We start from the raw sequence: 17530 nt of genomic DNA, 5'->3' as shown, positions 1-17530 counted from the left end.
ATAATGTGAACCGTGATGTCACAGTACAGGGATAGTGTAAACAGCGATGTAACAATGGCAGGATAATGTGCACAGTGATGTCACAGTACAGGGATAGTGTACACAGCGATGTAACAATGGCAGGATAATGTGCACAGTGATGTCACAGTACAGGGATAGTGTACACAGCGATGTAACAATGGCAGGATAATGTGCACAGTGATGTCACAGTACAGGGATAGTGTACACAGCGATGTAACAATGGCAGGATAATGTGCACAGTGATGTCACAGTACAGGGATAGTGTACACAGCGATGTAATAATGGCAGGATAATGTGCACAGTGATGTCACAGTACAGGGATAGTGTACACAGCGATGTAACAATGGCAGGATAATGTGCACAGTGATGTCACAGTACAGGGATCGTGTACACAGCGATGTAATAATGGCAGGATAATGTGCACAGTGATGTCACAGTACAGGGATCGTGTACACAGCGATGTAATAATGGCAGGATAATGTGCACAGTGATGTCACAGTACAGGGATCGTGTACACAGCGATGTAATAATGGCAGGATAATGTGCACAGTCATGTCACAGTACAGGGATCGTGTACACAGCGATGTAACAATGGCAGGATAATGTGCACAGTGATGTCACAGTACAGGGATAGTGTACACAGCGATGTAATAATGGCAGGATAATGTGCACAGTGATGTCACAGTACAGGGATAGTGTACACAGCGATGTAACAATGGCAGGATAATGTGCACAGTGATGTCACAGTACAGGGATAGTGTACACAGCGATGTAATAATGGCAGGATAATGTGCACAGTGATGTCACAGTACAGGGATAGTGTACACAGTGATGTAACAATGGCAGGATAATGTGCACAGTGATGTCACAGTACAGGGATAATCCAGAGTGATGTAATAATGGCAGGATAATGTACACAGTGATGTCACAGTACAGGGATCGTGTACACAGCGATGTAACAATGGCAGGATAATGTACACAGTGATGTCACAGTACAGATACATTCTACTCAGCGAAAATACAGTGTAGGAATTATACAAACAGTGATGTCACGGTACAGGCATTGCATACATGAAGAAGAACAAAAAAAAAAAAAAGTCACCATGTACCCGTTTCCTCACAGTGCAGTAAGAAAAAAATAAAATAATATTTATATATACCATTCATTTCAAAGGGTCCGCCAAAAAAAACTGAATGTACTCCGTATGCATTCCGTTTCCGTATTTCCATTTTTCCGTTCAAAGATAGAACATGTCCTATTATTGTCCACATAACAGACAAGGATAGTACTGTTCTATCAGGGGCCAGCTGTTCCGTTCCGCAAAAAACTAATAAAAGCCATACGGTCGTATGCAATAGGCCTAAGGCTACTTGCACATCTGCGTTTTTGCTGTCCGGTTTTGAGGTCAGGCATGGGATCTCAAAACCACAGCAAATCCCTTCCGTTACAATAATACAACCGGCTGCATCCGTTCAGAACAGATCCAGTTGTATTATATAAAAAATTAAGAAACCAGATCCAGCACTAAAACCATTGTAAGTCAATGGGTGCCGTGCCCCAAAAAAAAAAAAAAAAAAAAAAAAAAAAAAAATTGTATCCGGCACCATTGACTTAAATGTTTTTGGGTGCAGGACCCGGCTTGTTCAGCTTCCCAGATTGTACACAAAAAGGAGATTTTGTGTCAGCCATGGGAACGCAACAAAGTGGAACGGAATGCACTCTGGCGCACTCCATTCCGGTTTGTTCAGTTTGTCCCCTTTGACAATGAATGGGGACAAAACTGAAGCGTTGTGCTGTTGCTTTGAGAGCCTGTGCCGGATTTCAAAACTGGACAGAACATCAGATGTGAAAGTAGCCCAAGGCTACATTCACGTGGCTGTTGCGTGTTTTGCGGTCCGAAATTTGCGTCCGGCACGGACAGCCATTGATATAAATGCCTATTCTTGTCCGCAAAACAAACAAGAATAGGACAGGTTATATATTTTTTTTTTTACGGACCATGGAACGGAGCAACGGATGCGGATAGCACACCGAGTGCTGTCCACATCTTTTGCGGCCCCATTAAAGTGAATGGGTCCGCATGCAAAACAGGGGTCAAAACTTGGGTGTCACAATCCATTTGTCTTGCCACCCTGCATATACTTCATTACTAAATGCATCATGTATTTGAGTGGAGATGGACCCATTAATTTTTGTGCCCCAAAGCACCTGCAATCCCGGCTACCTGCCTGCCTACCGTGGTAGTTACACCAGTCAGCAATGTTACTCACAGCAATGTGTTTTAATCTAAAGCTTGTGCACAGGGCCCCGCAAGTCCCCATTTACATAGAGCCAGGTGCCTTCCACATCACCTCAATCTTCACCCGTCCTGACTTCCAGCACTGCCAGGGTCGCATAGCATTATATAGATTTATGATGCTGTGTAACCCTTACAGTTCTGGAATGTATTGGATAACACTGACAGCATTATGCCAGTGTTATTCTATACATTCCAGACTAGGGCTGCAGTAAACGATTATTTTAGTAATTGAGTATTCTATCGATAATTTTTTATGATTAATCAAGTAATCTAATAAGAAAAAAATAATAGACTGTTTTCCTTTATAAAAACTCATCAGACCCCCTGCCATCAGTCCCCAACACCCTTTGTTCCCCACTGTGCGATCAGCCCAAGTGCATCAGCTCCTCTGCCCCCACACAGTGCCCCCATGCTCCTCCTGACACCCGGATTGCACAGCGTCACTGGTTTCTATGACGCTGTGAACACCAGGCGCCTGGCCTTAGTTGCGCCCCACCCCCTCGGTTTCACCAACTTACCTTTCCAGCAGGGGTGCTGCCGACACTCCATCGTTCTGCGCTGCTCTGCTCCTGACGTCACACAGTGCGTCAGGTCGTGGCGTGCGTACGTCAGGAGGTCAGAGCAGCGCAGGACCATGGACGTACTGTGGAGTGTCCGGAGGCCGCCTGCTGGAAAGGTGAGTATTGCAGGCCAGCGGGAGACCACGGAGCGGGAGTAATAGCAAGCGCTTCACTCCCGCTCCGTGGTCACATGACACAAACGAATCTTCGATGCCCATATTTGCATCGAGGATTTTTTTGTGTAGAATTACTCGATTTAATCGAGTAATCGTTTCAGCCCTCTAAGTGTTACATAGCATCATAAATCTATATAATGCTATGCAACCCCAGCAGTGCTGGAAGTTCACGACGGGAGCTGCGCTGCAAGTCTGCAGCGTGACACTCGCTCGTCTGAAAGCGGCCTTAGTGTGCATGCATGTGATAGATAGATATATAGATATATATATTAGGGATCGACCGATATTGATTTTTTAGGGCCGATACCGATAATTTGTGAACTTTCAGGCCGATAGCCGATAATTTATACCGATATTCTGGGAATTTTCATTTTTGAAAAAAAAATAAAAATTCCCACAAATCTGCTGAAAATTAATGTTTATTGTTAATGTGTATTTTTTTTTTTGTAAATCTTTCTTTTTCATTTATATTTAATATTTTGGTGTTTTTATTATTTTTTTTGTAACTTTTTTTTTTAACTAACTTTTAGCCCCCTTAGGGACTAGAACCCTTGTCCTATTCACCCTGATAGAGATCTATCAGGGTGAATAGGAGCTCACACTGTCTCTGCTGCTGTGTGCTTTGTGCACACAGCAGCATGGAGCTTATCATGGCAGCCAGGGCTTCAATAGCGTCCTGGCTGCCATGGTAACCGATCGGAGCCCCAGCATTACACTGCTGGGGCTCCGATCGGAGGAGCAAGGGAGAGGGGATCCTGTGGAGGGCCGCACTGCGACTGGGGTGGGGGGGCCCTATGCGCCACCACTGGGGGGGGGGGGGGCGCACTGCGCCACCAATGTCTGATACTGGGGGGCTTGGGAGGGCGCACTGCGCCACCAATGTCTGATACTGGGGGGCTTGGGGGGACGCACTGCGCCACCAATGAAGCTTAATCTCACATTTATTCATATACAGGAGGCGGGAGCTGGCTGCAGGATCACATAGCCGGCTCCCGACCTCTATGAGCAGTAGCTGCGATCCGCGGCACCTGAGGAGTTAACTACCGCGGATCGCAGCTACAGCTCATAGAGGCCGGGAGCCGGCTATGTGATCCTGCAGCTCCCGCCTCCTGTATATGAATGATAGATTAATCTTCATTGGTGGCGCAGTGGCCATAGCTCCTCCCCTCCTCTTGTCCCCTGTCCTCCCATTGGCTGGAGCGGCAGCAGCAGCACAGGGGGAGGAGACACTGCTCCTTCTCCCCTGTGCTGCTAAGGGGAACACGGAGAGCGCTGTCAGCAGCGCGATCTGTGTTCCCCATACACTATCGGAATATCGGCAAAATAGATGCCGATACCGATAGTGTTCAAAATCCTGAATATCGGCCGATAATATCTATAATATATCTCTCTATATAGCTCAGAGAGGAAGCTGCATTGCGCAGAAAGGTAAGCACTCAGAGGATAGCTCCCTCTCCATATGCAAGAAACCCTGAGCTCAGCGCTGATTACACGCCTCTCCTTATCCCGGGAGGATAGACTGTTTACTACTTGGTTTGGCAAGCGTCGACCATGTCTTAAAGGATTTGTGCTCAACAGCAGTTTTTGGAGAGAGAGAGGTGGGAGGCTGTCCTGGAAATGGCAGGGATATTTCTGGAGTAGGGAAAAAGAAACTCAACAGTGCAGTATGTCCTAGAAACCAGAGCTCTGTGCCATACACATCGAAGGCACGCATCTCAAATTTACAGACAACCATTAAAAGGGGTTCTGTGGTTTCATAATTACATTTTATATCTGCCAGAGTACCCCAAATGCTGCATACTTTTTATTCATGTCAGCATTAACCCTTTTCTCAGCATCACTGTATTCTGGAAGGATGTTTACATGCAGGACCAAACCCAGCATGCTTTGCTCTGTAACGTTTCCACTGCCGCCTACACGTCTTCTCTCCATGTTAGCTAGGTGGAGCAAGCCCTGTGAAACATTACAGAGAAAAGCATACTGGGATTGGTTAGAAACAGCAGGGAACCATGTACAGGCTGTGGAGCAGACCTGTTGCCCGCCCTTGACGTAGGCAGTGGCTTGTGGTAAAGCTTCTAAGTGTAAAGCGGTGGCGTGTGCTGCGGTGCGGCAGACAAAGTAGTAGCCCGAGGCCAAAAACAAAACTAAAAAAAAACAACAACTCATTTATCAAAACTGTGTTGTTTGCCCACAGAAACCAATCATAGTGCTGAGCTCTGATTGGTAAATGAGGTCCTCAGTGTCCAATAAATAGGTAGGTACAGAGGTTTTAGGAGAAACTGCTCATTCTGTAATAACCCCTATAAAGTTGCAACCAGCCCTGGTATTACAGTTGATATAAAGTCAACACACCCCTGTTAAAATGTCAGGTTTCTATGCTGTAATAAAAAATAAAATAAAAAAACATTTCTGAACTTTTTCCACCTTTAATGTGACCTATAAACTGTACCAATTAATTGAAAAACAAACTGAAATCTTTTAGGTGGAGGGAACAAAACAAAAACTAAAATAACGTGGTTGCATACGTGTGCACACTCTTATAAGTGGGGATGTAGCAGTGTCCAGAATTAAGCAATCACATTCAAAATCATGTTAGGCTACTTTCACACTAGCGTTGTTTGAATCCGGTGGGCAATTCCGTCGCTGGAACTGCCCGCCGGATCTGGAAAAACGGATTACATTTGAATCCCGATCAGGATTCTGATCACTATGAAAAAATGCATAGAGAAAAATGGATCCACCATTTATGGACTTTAACTTTTTATGGGTTTAACATGCAAAAGCCGGATCCGGTTTGACGGAACACACGGCGCCCGATCCGGCATTAATGCAAGTCAATGGGAAAAATGCCGGATCCAGTGTTTTTTGGCCGGAGGTAAAAATACAACATGCTACGGTATTCTGAAAAGCCTGATCAGTAAAAAAAAAAGACTGGACTGAAGACATCCTGAACGGATTGCTCTCCATTCAGAATGCATGGGGATAAAACCGATCAGTTCTTTTCCGGATTTGAGCCCCTTGGACGGAACTCAGCGCCGGAAAAGAAAAACGCTAGTGTGAAAGTACCCTTAAAAGGGGTTCTGCGCTTTGTTTAGACTTGAATGGAGCTTAGCCCCGCCCAGGAAAGTTGATACTAGTCGTGACGTCACCGGGCAAGCGGTAAACAGTGAGAAGGCCGCGGCGCTGCTGGAGCGCCACTGCCTTCTCAAACAGCTGATCAGATGCTAATGATCTATCCAGAGGATAGATCATCAGTTTAAACAAAGTTCAGAACCCCTTTAAATAGGAGTCAGCATACACCCGCCATCATTTAAAGTGCCTCTGATTAACCCCAAATAAAAAAGTTCAGCTGCTCTAGTTGGCCTTTCCTGAAATTTTCTTAGTCGCATCCCACAGCAAAAGCCATGGTCCACAGAGAGCTTCCACAGCATCAGAGGGATCTCATTGTTAAAAGGCATCATAGAATGTGTCGGCAGATAAGAACCATTTGGCCCATCTAGTCTGCCCAATATACTAAATACTATGGATAGCCCTATCTTATATGAAGGATGGCCTTATGCCTATCCCATGCATGCTTAAACTCCTTCTCAGTCAGGAGAAGGATACAAAAGAATTTCCAAGGCGTTAGATATACCATGGAACACAGTGAAGACAGTCATCATCAAGTGGAGAAAATATGGCACAACAGTGACATTACCAAGAACTGGACGTCCCTCCAAAATTGATGAAAAGACAAGAAGAAAACTGGTCTGGGAGGCTACCAAGAGGCCTACAGCAACATTAAAGGAGCTGCAGGAATATCTGGCAAGTACTGGATGTGTGGTACATGTGACAACAATCCCCCGTATTCTTCATATGTCTGGGCTATGGGGTAGAGTGGCAAGATGAAAGCCTTTTCTTACGAAGAAAAACATCCAAGCCAGGCTACATTTTGCAAAAACACATCTGAAGTCTCCTAAAAGCATGTGGGAAAAGGTGTTCTGGTCTGATGAAACCAAGTTTGAACTTTTTGGCCATAATTCCAAAAGATATGTTTGGCGTAAAAACAACACTGCACGTCACCAAATGAACACCGTACCCACAGTGAAGCATGGTGGTGGCAGCATCGTGCTTTGGGGCTGTTTTTCTTCAGCTGGAACTGGGGCCTTAGTTAAGCTAGACGGAATTATGAACATTTCCAAATACCAGTCAATATTGGCACAAAACCTTCAAGCTTCTGCTAGAAAGCTGAACATGAAGAGGAACTTCATCTTTCAGCATGACAACGACCCAAAGCATACATCCAAATCAACAAAGGAAGGGCCTCACCAGAAGAAGATTAAAGTTTTAGAATGGCCACGCCAGAGCCCAGACCTAACTCCGATTTAAAATCTGTGGGGTGATCTGAAGAGGGCTGTGCCCAGGAGATGCCCTTGCAATCTGACAGATTTGGAGTGTTTTTGCAAAGAAGAGTGGACATATCTTGCCAAGTCAAAATGTGCCATGCTGATAGACTCATACCCAAAAAGAACGAGGGCTGTAATAAAATCAAATAAGTGCTTCAACAAACTATTAGTTTAAGGGTGTGCACACTTATGCAACTATATTATTTTATTTTTATATTTTTTGTTCCCTCTACCTAGAAGATTTTGGTTTGTTTTTCAATTGAGTGGTACAGTTTATAGGTCACATTAAAGGTAGAAAAAGTTGTGAAATGATTTATCATTTTAACAAGGGTGTGTAGACTTTTTGTATCCACTGTATGTCCGATAATGAAGGAGAGATAAACTCCCATGTCTTTCATAAGAGAAACTGTAAAAATATGAAAGCTACCATTTACATAAATGAGAAAACTGAACTGAAAAAAATAAATAAATAAATGTACCAGGCTCTGGATCGAAGAGAACTGCACCCATGGATGTCAAGTCAATGGATGACATCCATCCAAAAGTGAAGCTTCAGCTCCTTGACAATGCCGGGAATCAAAACCCGAAAAAAAGCTCTCATTTAGCAGAACTGTCATCCTCGTATAGATGAATTGGTGCAGCGGTTATTTTCTATTGAGCTGAAATTATTATTAATGTGACATTTATGGTTTCACAGCGTTTTTTCAGGCAAGACCAGGAGTGGATCTGATAAGAAGAATAAGTCCTTCCCTTTTGAATCCACTTCTGGCTTTGGTTAAAAATACTGCATCTAAACTTTAATGGCATTTCTCCCAAAAATGGTGCCTGTGGAACTACCCTTGAAAGAATTGTCCGGCCAGCTAAAAAGTGCTTTCAATGCATTAAACTGAAACCAAATAATCTTGTATACCACACAAGTCCATCTGTGCCGTCAGCGTGGTTCAGGTCAATAGCTAAGCCAGTTCCCTTCTGCATTACAGATCATGCAGAGACAGAGGGAGGTGGCTTAGCTAATTCACTGAGACAAACAGCCAGACCCCCCTTATGCGCATCACCAGAGTCAAGTGCTGACACAGATGTGTGGGAACCAAACCAGGAGCGGCGCTTGTAGCGGGACATCTCGGCAACTAGGATAAAGAAAGCAAGTTATTAAATGTAGTTTATCTCGGTGGCATTAAAACCTCTTTTCAAATGGCCAAACATCCCATTTGAAGGGGTTATCCCATGACTTAAGAAAAATCAAACATCATATAATATGTGACAGTCTCTAACAAAGCTAAACCAGCAATGTACTTCACATGGATCCAGAGAGGTCCCCATTTATTGCTCCAGTTGATCTGCTAGGTTTATTTCAGGCTGACAACCTACTAGGCAGGGGATGTGTCCTTTCTGCTGCAGCTCTCTCCCTGTAACTACCACAACCTTTAACAAAAGATACGGCTAGTGACCGTTTAAGATTTAAACTGAGCGTGTGCAACCACCAAAGTAAGGTGGGCAAGAAATAAGGTAAAAAAACTGACAGCAGGTGGCGCTACATAGATATATTTTATTGAGTAACTCAGTGACTACACTACGCTTTTAATTACATGCAATTACAAAAATATTCCGATGCAGGTGCTGGTTTGAAAAATGTAAAATTTTTGTTTGTGGCACAACCGTTTAAGTTTCTTTTTTCCTAGCTTAGAATCACATAACTAGTTCTATCCTATACATGATTATCATTTAGAAAATGCCCAGAACTGTCCATTGCTAAGGAAATGCCAGTGCCATTCCAGTGTCATCCTTTCTTTCCTCCTTGGCATTCCATGCAATCAAGGAAATGTCGTTTTCAGTCTGGTGACGGGGAAGGTCACAAACTAATCCAAACAATACAGCTTACCATCCAAGGAAGATTAGGGACAAGATTATATTTTGACATATATCAAAAACGTAAAACCTCTGATCCTCTGGTCATATTACCGCTTTTACCCCCCTCTGAAATACGCATTAGGTGGACAGGTCACCTTGATAACTCAATTTGTGGTGCTAATTATTTGGATGAAGTGTTCTAGGTGTGGTTTTTTCACTAGACAAGGTTGTTATCGGTGTCTATATATTTGTAGATCTCATGGATGATCAATCACAGGGACAATAGCAGCCCCTAAAGGCATTCAATTTTAAATGGTTTTCCAAAACAAGGGAACCTGTCTCCTCGGTTATACCATTTAAAAGGCCCACAGTTCCTTTATGTGCTTATGGTGCTCTGGAAGTAGTTTGTGTTGCCTTTTTCTAAGTTGTCAATGCGTGAAAAATCCACTATTAGGCCCCCATCACACGAACGTGTGCACCCTGTTGCCGTATTTCGGACCGCATTTGCGGATCCGCAATACACAGGTGCCGTTCCGTGGGCATTCCGCATCACGGATGCGGACCCATTCACTTGAATGGGTCCGCAAATCCGGAGATGCGGAATGGAACCTGCGGGAGCACTACGGAGTGCTTCCGTGGGGTTTTGGCCCGTACTTACGTTCCGCAAAAAGATAGAACATGTCCTATCTTTTTGAAGAACGGCCGGATTGCGGACCCATTCAAGTGAATGGGTCCGCGATCCGATGCGGCTGACCTACGGCCGGCGATCGTGCATTGCGGCCCGCAGCACAACCACGGGGCCTTACTCTAGTTCCCGATGTATGCAAATGACCCTTTTCCTAGTCCAGGAGGCCAGCACTTTCCTCCTAGAAGTCTAGGTTCCCCTGTCCACCTCCTGCATCTTGAATGATGTTCTCTCGGGCAGGTAACATCATCCCCTGGTCTCATGAGATCCTGCGTAGTATGGCACATACCCAGTTAATGTGGGTGTAGTGCACATGTGCAGGAGCACACCCTCAGTTCAGCGATGTGCGCAAACGTTCCAGAGAGGAGCGCTCAGCGCCAACAAGCATAAAAGTGGATTTTCAGCGTTTTTACAAGTTAGGCCTCTTTCACGTTTTGGGCAGATCAGTCATGGATCCGAAAAAACTGATCCGTTACAATAATACAACTGCATGCATTCGTCATGAACGGGCGGATCCATTTGTATTATCTGTAACATAGCCAAGACTGATCCATCATGAACTCCATTGAAAGTCAATGGAGGACGGATCAGTTTTCTATTGCGTCAGAGAAAACTGATCCGTCCCAGTTGACTTAGACTACTTTCACACTCGCATTTTGGCTTTCAGTTTGTGAGATCCATTTTGGACCGCTTGTGAGAGCCCTGAACGGATCCGTTTGCATTCTAATGCATTCTGAATGGAAAAGGATCCGCGCGGAATGCATCAGTTCAGTCTCCATTCCACTTTGGAGACGGACACCAAAAGGCTGCTTGCAGTGCTTTGGTGTCAGTCTGATAAAACTGAGCCAAACTGACACAATAGAAAACGGATCTGTCCTCCATTGAGTTTCAATGGTGTTCAAGACGGATCCGTTCTGAACGGATGTATTATCTGAACTGATCCATCCATGACGAATCCGCACAACACACGAGTGTGAATGTAGCCTTACATTGTGTGCCAGGACGGATCCGTTTGGCTCAGTTTCGTCAAGCAGGCAGCGTTTTGGTGTCCGCCTCCAGAGCGGAATGGAGACTGATCGGAGGCAAACTGATGCATTCTGAGCGGATCCTTTTCCATTTAGAATGCATTAGAATGCAAACTGATCCGTTTTGGACCGCTTGTGAGAGCCCTGAACGGATCCGTTTGCATTCTAATGCATTCTGAATGGAAAAGGATCCGCGCGGAATGCATCAGTTCAGTCTCCATTCCACTTTGGAGACGGACACCAAAAGGCTGCTTGCAGTGCTTTGGTGTCAGTCTGATAAAACTGAGCCAAACTGACACAATAGAAAACGGATCTGTCCTCCATTGAGTTTCAATGGTGTTCAAGACGGATCCGTTCTGAACGGATGTATTATCTGAACTGATCCATCCATGACGAATCCGCACAACACACGAGTGTGAATGTAGCCTTACATTGTGTGCCAGGACGGATCCGTTTGGCTCAGTTTCGTCAAGCAGGCAGCGTTTTGGTGTCCGCCTCCAGAGCGGAATGGAGACTGATCGGAGGCAAACTGATGCATTCTGAGCGGATCCTTTTCCATTTAGAATGCATTAGAATGCAAACTGATCCGTTTTGGACCGCTTGTGAGAGCCCATGATGGATCTCACAAACGGAAAGCCAAAACGCCAGTGTGAAAGTAGCCTTAGGCCTCATGCACACGACCGTTGTGTGCATCCGTGGCCGTTGTGCCGTTTTCCGTTTTTTTTCACGGACCCATTGACTTTCAATGGGTCCGTGGAAAAATCGGAAAATGCACCGTTTGGCAGCCGCATCCGTGAGCCGTGTTTCCTGGCCGTGAAAAAAATATGACCTGTCCTATTTTTTTCACGGCCAACGGTTCACGGGCCCATTCAAGTCAATGGGTCCGTGAAAGAACACGGATGCACACAAGATTGGCATCCGTGTCCGTGATCCGTGGCCGTAGGTTTTAGTTTCATACAGACGGATCCGAAGATCCGTCTGCATAAAAGCTTTTTCAGAGCTGAGTTTTCACTTCGTGAAAACTCAGATCCGACAGTATATTCTAACACAGAGGCGTTCCCATGGTGATGGGACGCTTCTAGTTAGAATACACTACAAACTGTGTACAAGACTGCCCCCTGCTGCCTGGCAGCACCCGATCTCTTACAGGGGGATATGATAGTACAATTAACCCCTTCAGGTGCCGCACTATCATATCCCCCTGTAAGAGATCAGGGCTGCCAGGCAGCAGGGGGCAGACCCCCCCCCCTCCCCAGTTTGAATATCATTGTGCGGCCCCCCCCCCTCCCCTGTTGTTAACTCGTTGGTGGCCAGTGTGCGCACCCCCCTCCCTCCCTCCCTCCCTCTATTGTTTTAATACATTGGGGCCAGTGTGCGCGCGCCCCCCCAACCCCCCCTCCCTCCCTCTATTGTTTTAATACATTGGGGCCAGTGTGCGCACCCCCCCCAACCCCCCCCCCTCCCTCCCTCTATTGTAATAATAGCATTGGGGCCAGTGTGCGCACACCCCCCCGATCATCGGTGGCAGCGGAGTAGAAGATTTTCATACTTACCTGGCTGCTGCGATGTCTGCGTCCGGCCGGGAGCTCCTCCTACTGGTAAGTGACAGCAATGCGCCGCACAGACCTGTCACTTACCAGTAGGAGGAGCTCCCGGCCGGACACAGAGATCGCAGCAGCCAGGTAAGTATGAATCTTCTACTCCGCTGCCACCGATGATCGGGGGGGGCACACTGGCCCCAATGCTATTATTACAATAGAGGGAGGGAGGGGGGTGGGGGGTTGGGGGGGCGCGCACACTGGCCCCAATGCTATTATTACAATAGAGGGAGGGAGGGAGGGGGGTGCGCACACTGGCCACCAACGAGTTAACAACAGGGGAGGGGGGGCCCACTGGCCACCAATGAGTTAAAAACAGGGGGGGGGGGGGGGGGTCTGCCCCCTGCTGCCTGGCAGCACCTGCCAGGCAGCAGGGGACAGTCATGTACACAGTTTTTTTGTATATTCTAACCTGAAGCGTCTCCATCACCATGGGAACGCCTCTGTGTTAGAATATACTGTCGGAAAGGAGTTTCACGATGTAGCTCATATCCGACAGTATATTCTAACATAGAGGCGTTCCCATGGTGATGGGGACGCTACAAGTTAAAATATACCATCGGATTGGAGAAAAATCCAATCCGATGGTATAACAGAACTCCAGACTTTACATTGAAAGTCAATGGGGACGGATCCGTTTGAAATGGCACCATATTGTGTCAACATCAAACGGATCCGTCCCCATTGACTTGCATTGTAATTCAGGACGGATCCGTTTGGCTCCGCACGGCCAGGCGGACACCAAAATGACTTTTTTTTCATGTCCGTGGATCCTCCAAAAATCAAGGAAGACCCACGGACGGAAAAACGGTCACGGATCACGGACCAACGGAACCCCGTTTTGCGGACCGTGAAAAAAAACGTCCGTGTGCATGAGGCCTTAGAAAAAGGGCCACTTCCAGAGCACCATACTCACGCGAAAAAAGGTACCGTGGGCAGTCTGAACGACATAACCGAGGAGTCACGTTGTAATATATTTGCGTTTCCAGGCGTTTCTGTACTGAGGGTCAATATAAGACGCATTACTTACTGCGGTGGTGGCAGTCGCACAGTGTTGTACCGTATAATGTATTATTTTACTATGTTCAGAGAGCAAACGTGATCAATTATTTCTTCAGCTTGACGCAACGCTATCCGGCTAACCAATTAAAGAAAGATACAGGAGCTACTGAAGGTAACCATATACAGGTCCATGTACTCAGACTGCACACCAGCAAGAAAGTGATATCGCAACGCTTCAGGCTTACAATCTAACAATGCCATCCAGGGGCCCTTACATAACTGTACTGCCATTAGGTCGGAGGGATAAGAGGACATCACACAATCTGACAATCCCTCAGAGGCTGAACAGAGCTGCTGACTACCAGAATATTCAGCTTCTAATCCACCAATGTCAAAAGCATCTGTTACCTTCCCAACTTTACCAAGTCTCTTTCTCAAAGGGTACCGGGTCATGTCAGAAAATTTTGGACATGTCGGAAGTTTTCATCAATGCAGGGTTTGGTGCTGCGCCCCCCACTGATCACAAAAATGAAAGGGCAGACTATGCTTTGATTCTGGTCCGCTCTCCTCAAAGCGGAACGAGTATGAACGGAAGTGGGATTGGCACCAGTTACTTTAACCGGTCCACGTGCTATGGGGGGGGGTGCTGTTGAGAGACAGCACATGGACGCAAATAACCGCCACCGGAATTAGGCCTTAGCGAGACGAGAGAATGGCTACAAAGTGCAGTCCTCAGGGCAACAATCTAGATCGTCACCCCTTTATGACAATAGTTGCCCCGAACACATCTCTTGCATGGGTGACGTGTGGCATCCCTAGCCAAATGTGTTGACATTTCTTCAGGGTGTTCCCTCTTCTATTGCAGGCGATGAAGCCATGATTAAAAGGACTTACCACCCTCTGATTTCTCAACGGGGCGCGCCACCGATACAGCTCTGGATCCCCTTCATTCTCCTGAACGGGCACCGACTCTACAAAGGAGTCCTGCCCGTCCCAGGTAACTAACAGAAAAAAAAACAAAGCCCCTGTGTAACTGCAATGTACCACAATCACATCATACTGGAATGCACTGGATACAACACATGTGTATGGACATCTGGAAGATAGATTAGTATGTGAAACCCCCAAAAAGGCTAACGATTTAACAACTTGCCTGTGCAACTTGCATCTGACAAGCACATACCTATAGCCACTGCTGAATGACCGCCAAAGTGCTGTGTAATAAGGAAATCTTATTGATAGGTCATCAATATGAGTGGGGGGTCTGACTCCCGGACCCCCAACAGCACGCCAGACCTATATACCGTTACAGGGGCCAGGAAATGCTCTGCAGGGTAAAGTGCCATCCAAGTGAAGTACACTGCTAGCACAATAGGCAGTGTATGGTGCGGTGCCAGGGCTCCTACCAGCTAGTAGTTGGTTGGGGTATCGGGAGCTGGACCCCCCTGATCTCGTAGGTTTTTTTTATTACCGCAAGCCCCTTTTAAAAGTTGTAATCCCACAATGGATATTTATTACCTACCCAGAAGACCGGACCGCTGGGGGCCCCCACCGCTGGGAACGCCACCTATCACTAGAAGGGGGATCCGAGTCCCCTGTCCCTTCTAACTGCGTGACCACCCCGAGAAGGCGTCTGAATGGAGCAGCAGTCGAACATGCGCCCTGCCAAATACAGTGCTCAGCCACCTCATCAGTCCCACAGACAACAAATGGCGCAGTAGGACACACTCAACCACCGCAGCGAACAGGAGGCTCAGGAACCCACTTTCTATTGATTGTGGGAAAACCCCAGTAATATAATTGATCTATAAAAATTTCCATCATATATAGCGGAACCCTGCCTGTCCATTAGACCGCTGAAGCCCCCCCCCGACAGTCACCAGACCATGACAATCGATGGCGACCCTATTGATTAAAGAACGCCATATCTGTACGTTAACCGTATTTTGCTAAGACCGTGGATTCGATCTTCCATTACACACATAGAGCTAGTCAGTACCATGGACAAGCCCCCCCTCCTGTGCGGACTGAAGACCACCTTCATGTCAGCATCACAGAGTTCCATTCTCAGGAGTACTGGATTTGGCGCATAACTGACACAAATGGAGCCAAATAGATCCCGCTGACTGTAATGGGATCTGTTTGGTTTCCCGCTTACAAGACTTTTGTCGCTGCGGTTTCTGAGATGGAAACCCTGAAGCGCTGCAGATGTGAACAGGGCCATGGACAGGAGGGTCAGCGGTCACATGACAGGCGATTAGATGTCTGCTCTGCTTACATGTAAGAGGACACCGCCTGCCCCAGCCATGGTACACTGCCACACACACACAGAGCACTGCTGTCCCGGTGCCAGCACCAGCCTGTCCCTCAGGCCTCCTCTGCACTAATCACCAAGTTGTTTATGTGCCTATATATATTATTGAGCAATCCGCCGCGGGGCGCTGTGAGGGCACCCCTCCCCCTCCACACACCTGTCCTGCGGGTCTATCATTCTCCCCGCGCCGTGTCCTGCTCTGTACGGATCGTTCTCTGGGTTTGGGCCCGGACTCCTTCCGCTTTTCTTTTACTCGTCCAGCGCCCGGGTAATAGGCTAGCTATGCGAGTCTCTGGTAGATAATGGCGCGTCTTCTGTGCTCTCCTGTTCATACACATAAACCGCATCCGGCCCTTGATACTTCCCAGCGCTGAGGGCCCAACAGCAGCAGCACTCTCCTCCGCTCTTCAACAACTCCGCTCCGTTACTGACCTCGCTCCACCCCTTCTGCGCTCCAGAACCTTCCCAGACCCCGCCCCCTCCTGACGTCAGCCGTGCTCTGGTGCATGATTGGACGAGCTGCGATTCCAGCTCTCGCTCGTTCTCGTAGTTGCTGTGGCTGTCAGCCTCACTCTGGTCCCGCGCTTCCGCCTTTCTCTTGTTTGTTTTGTTTTCCGACACCTCCAGGCCACGCCCTCTGCTGGCAGACCCGCGAAAGGGGCGGGGCTCGGGCGGAGTGGACTGTGTTGTCGATGTGCTGGGGTCAGCGGGATGTTATTCTTGCGGTGCCTGCCTGTAGTCAGTCATGTAGTGAGGCGCCGACCTTCACCGCTGTGCACCTCAAGTGGACACGTTTGTAAACGGAAGAAACGTATAGGAACGGATGGCTTCTAGTACTCAGAGGGAAAACAGTTCAAAGTGCATACTTTTGACTCCGTTTGTCATTGTTTACATTTCTGTGTTTTTTGTAGGAATACCGTAGCATACTGCGCTTTTCTGTCCTGTAAAAAAAGGACACAAACATATTGAAATGTAAAGGAAAGAGAACCACAAAATGTCATATGTTTGTATACGTTTTTTACTGTATGTCTAAACGTAGCCGCCTGACGGACACGAAAACTATGTGCTCTCCGCATCCGCATTTCCGGAGTGCGCCCCCGAACTTTCGAGCCGCAAAAAAACTGAACATGTCCTATTCTTGACCGCCGATTACCAGATGAAGGAGCAAAACACTCATTCATCGGGCACAAAAGATCATTGTTTCCTAGTGGCAGATTGTGCTGTGTAAACATTATCTGCTGCCGGGAAACAACGAGTCAGTATGGGGAAGAGCAATGGCATTAGTGATCCCTCCTCTCCATACTGTGGAGGAGATCGGTGAATGTAAATGCACTGATCTCCTCCACTAGCGATCAGCAGATTGTCGGGAAGGAACCCTTCCTTCCCAAAAATCTGCTAGATCGTCACCCTGTGTAAAGGGACCATAATCCATCCTGCTGTTTTAATTTTCTTACACTAGGTGGTGGGGGCCCCATCTTATTTTGCTATGGGGCCCTATGAATTATAGTTACACACAGTGTGAACAGACTCATGAATGTTTGTGTAGATACAGGGGCATATCTACAGAGGTAGCAGCGGCACCACCTCAGGAGGCCCAAAGACCGCTGTGGCTCATA

General features: G+C 47.0%; 1 protein-coding gene across 2 annotated transcripts in view; it reads right to left on the bottom strand.

Annotated features, from left to right (window-relative positions):
- OAZ2 (ornithine decarboxylase antizyme 2) overlaps window positions 1-16355 on the bottom strand; it is a 29536-nt gene extending 13181 nt beyond the window's left edge. The window contains exon 1 of one of the 2 annotated variants that reach the window (XM_044279789.1): window positions 16072-16355. The gene's annotated coding sequence lies outside the window, so the exon portion shown is untranslated. The remainder of the gene's footprint in view (window positions 1-16071) is intronic. The other variant, XM_044279787.1, reaches the window with a different exon arrangement.
- Window positions 16356-17530: the final 1175 nt, after the last annotated feature.

The sequence above is a fragment of the Bufo gargarizans genome, chromosome 2 (genome assembly GCF_014858855.1).
Source record: "Bufo gargarizans isolate SCDJY-AF-19 chromosome 2, ASM1485885v1, whole genome shotgun sequence".
NCBI classification, from domain to species: Eukaryota; Metazoa; Chordata; class Amphibia; order Anura; family Bufonidae; genus Bufo; species Bufo gargarizans.
This window is presented reverse-complemented; position numbering and strand designations above follow the sequence as displayed.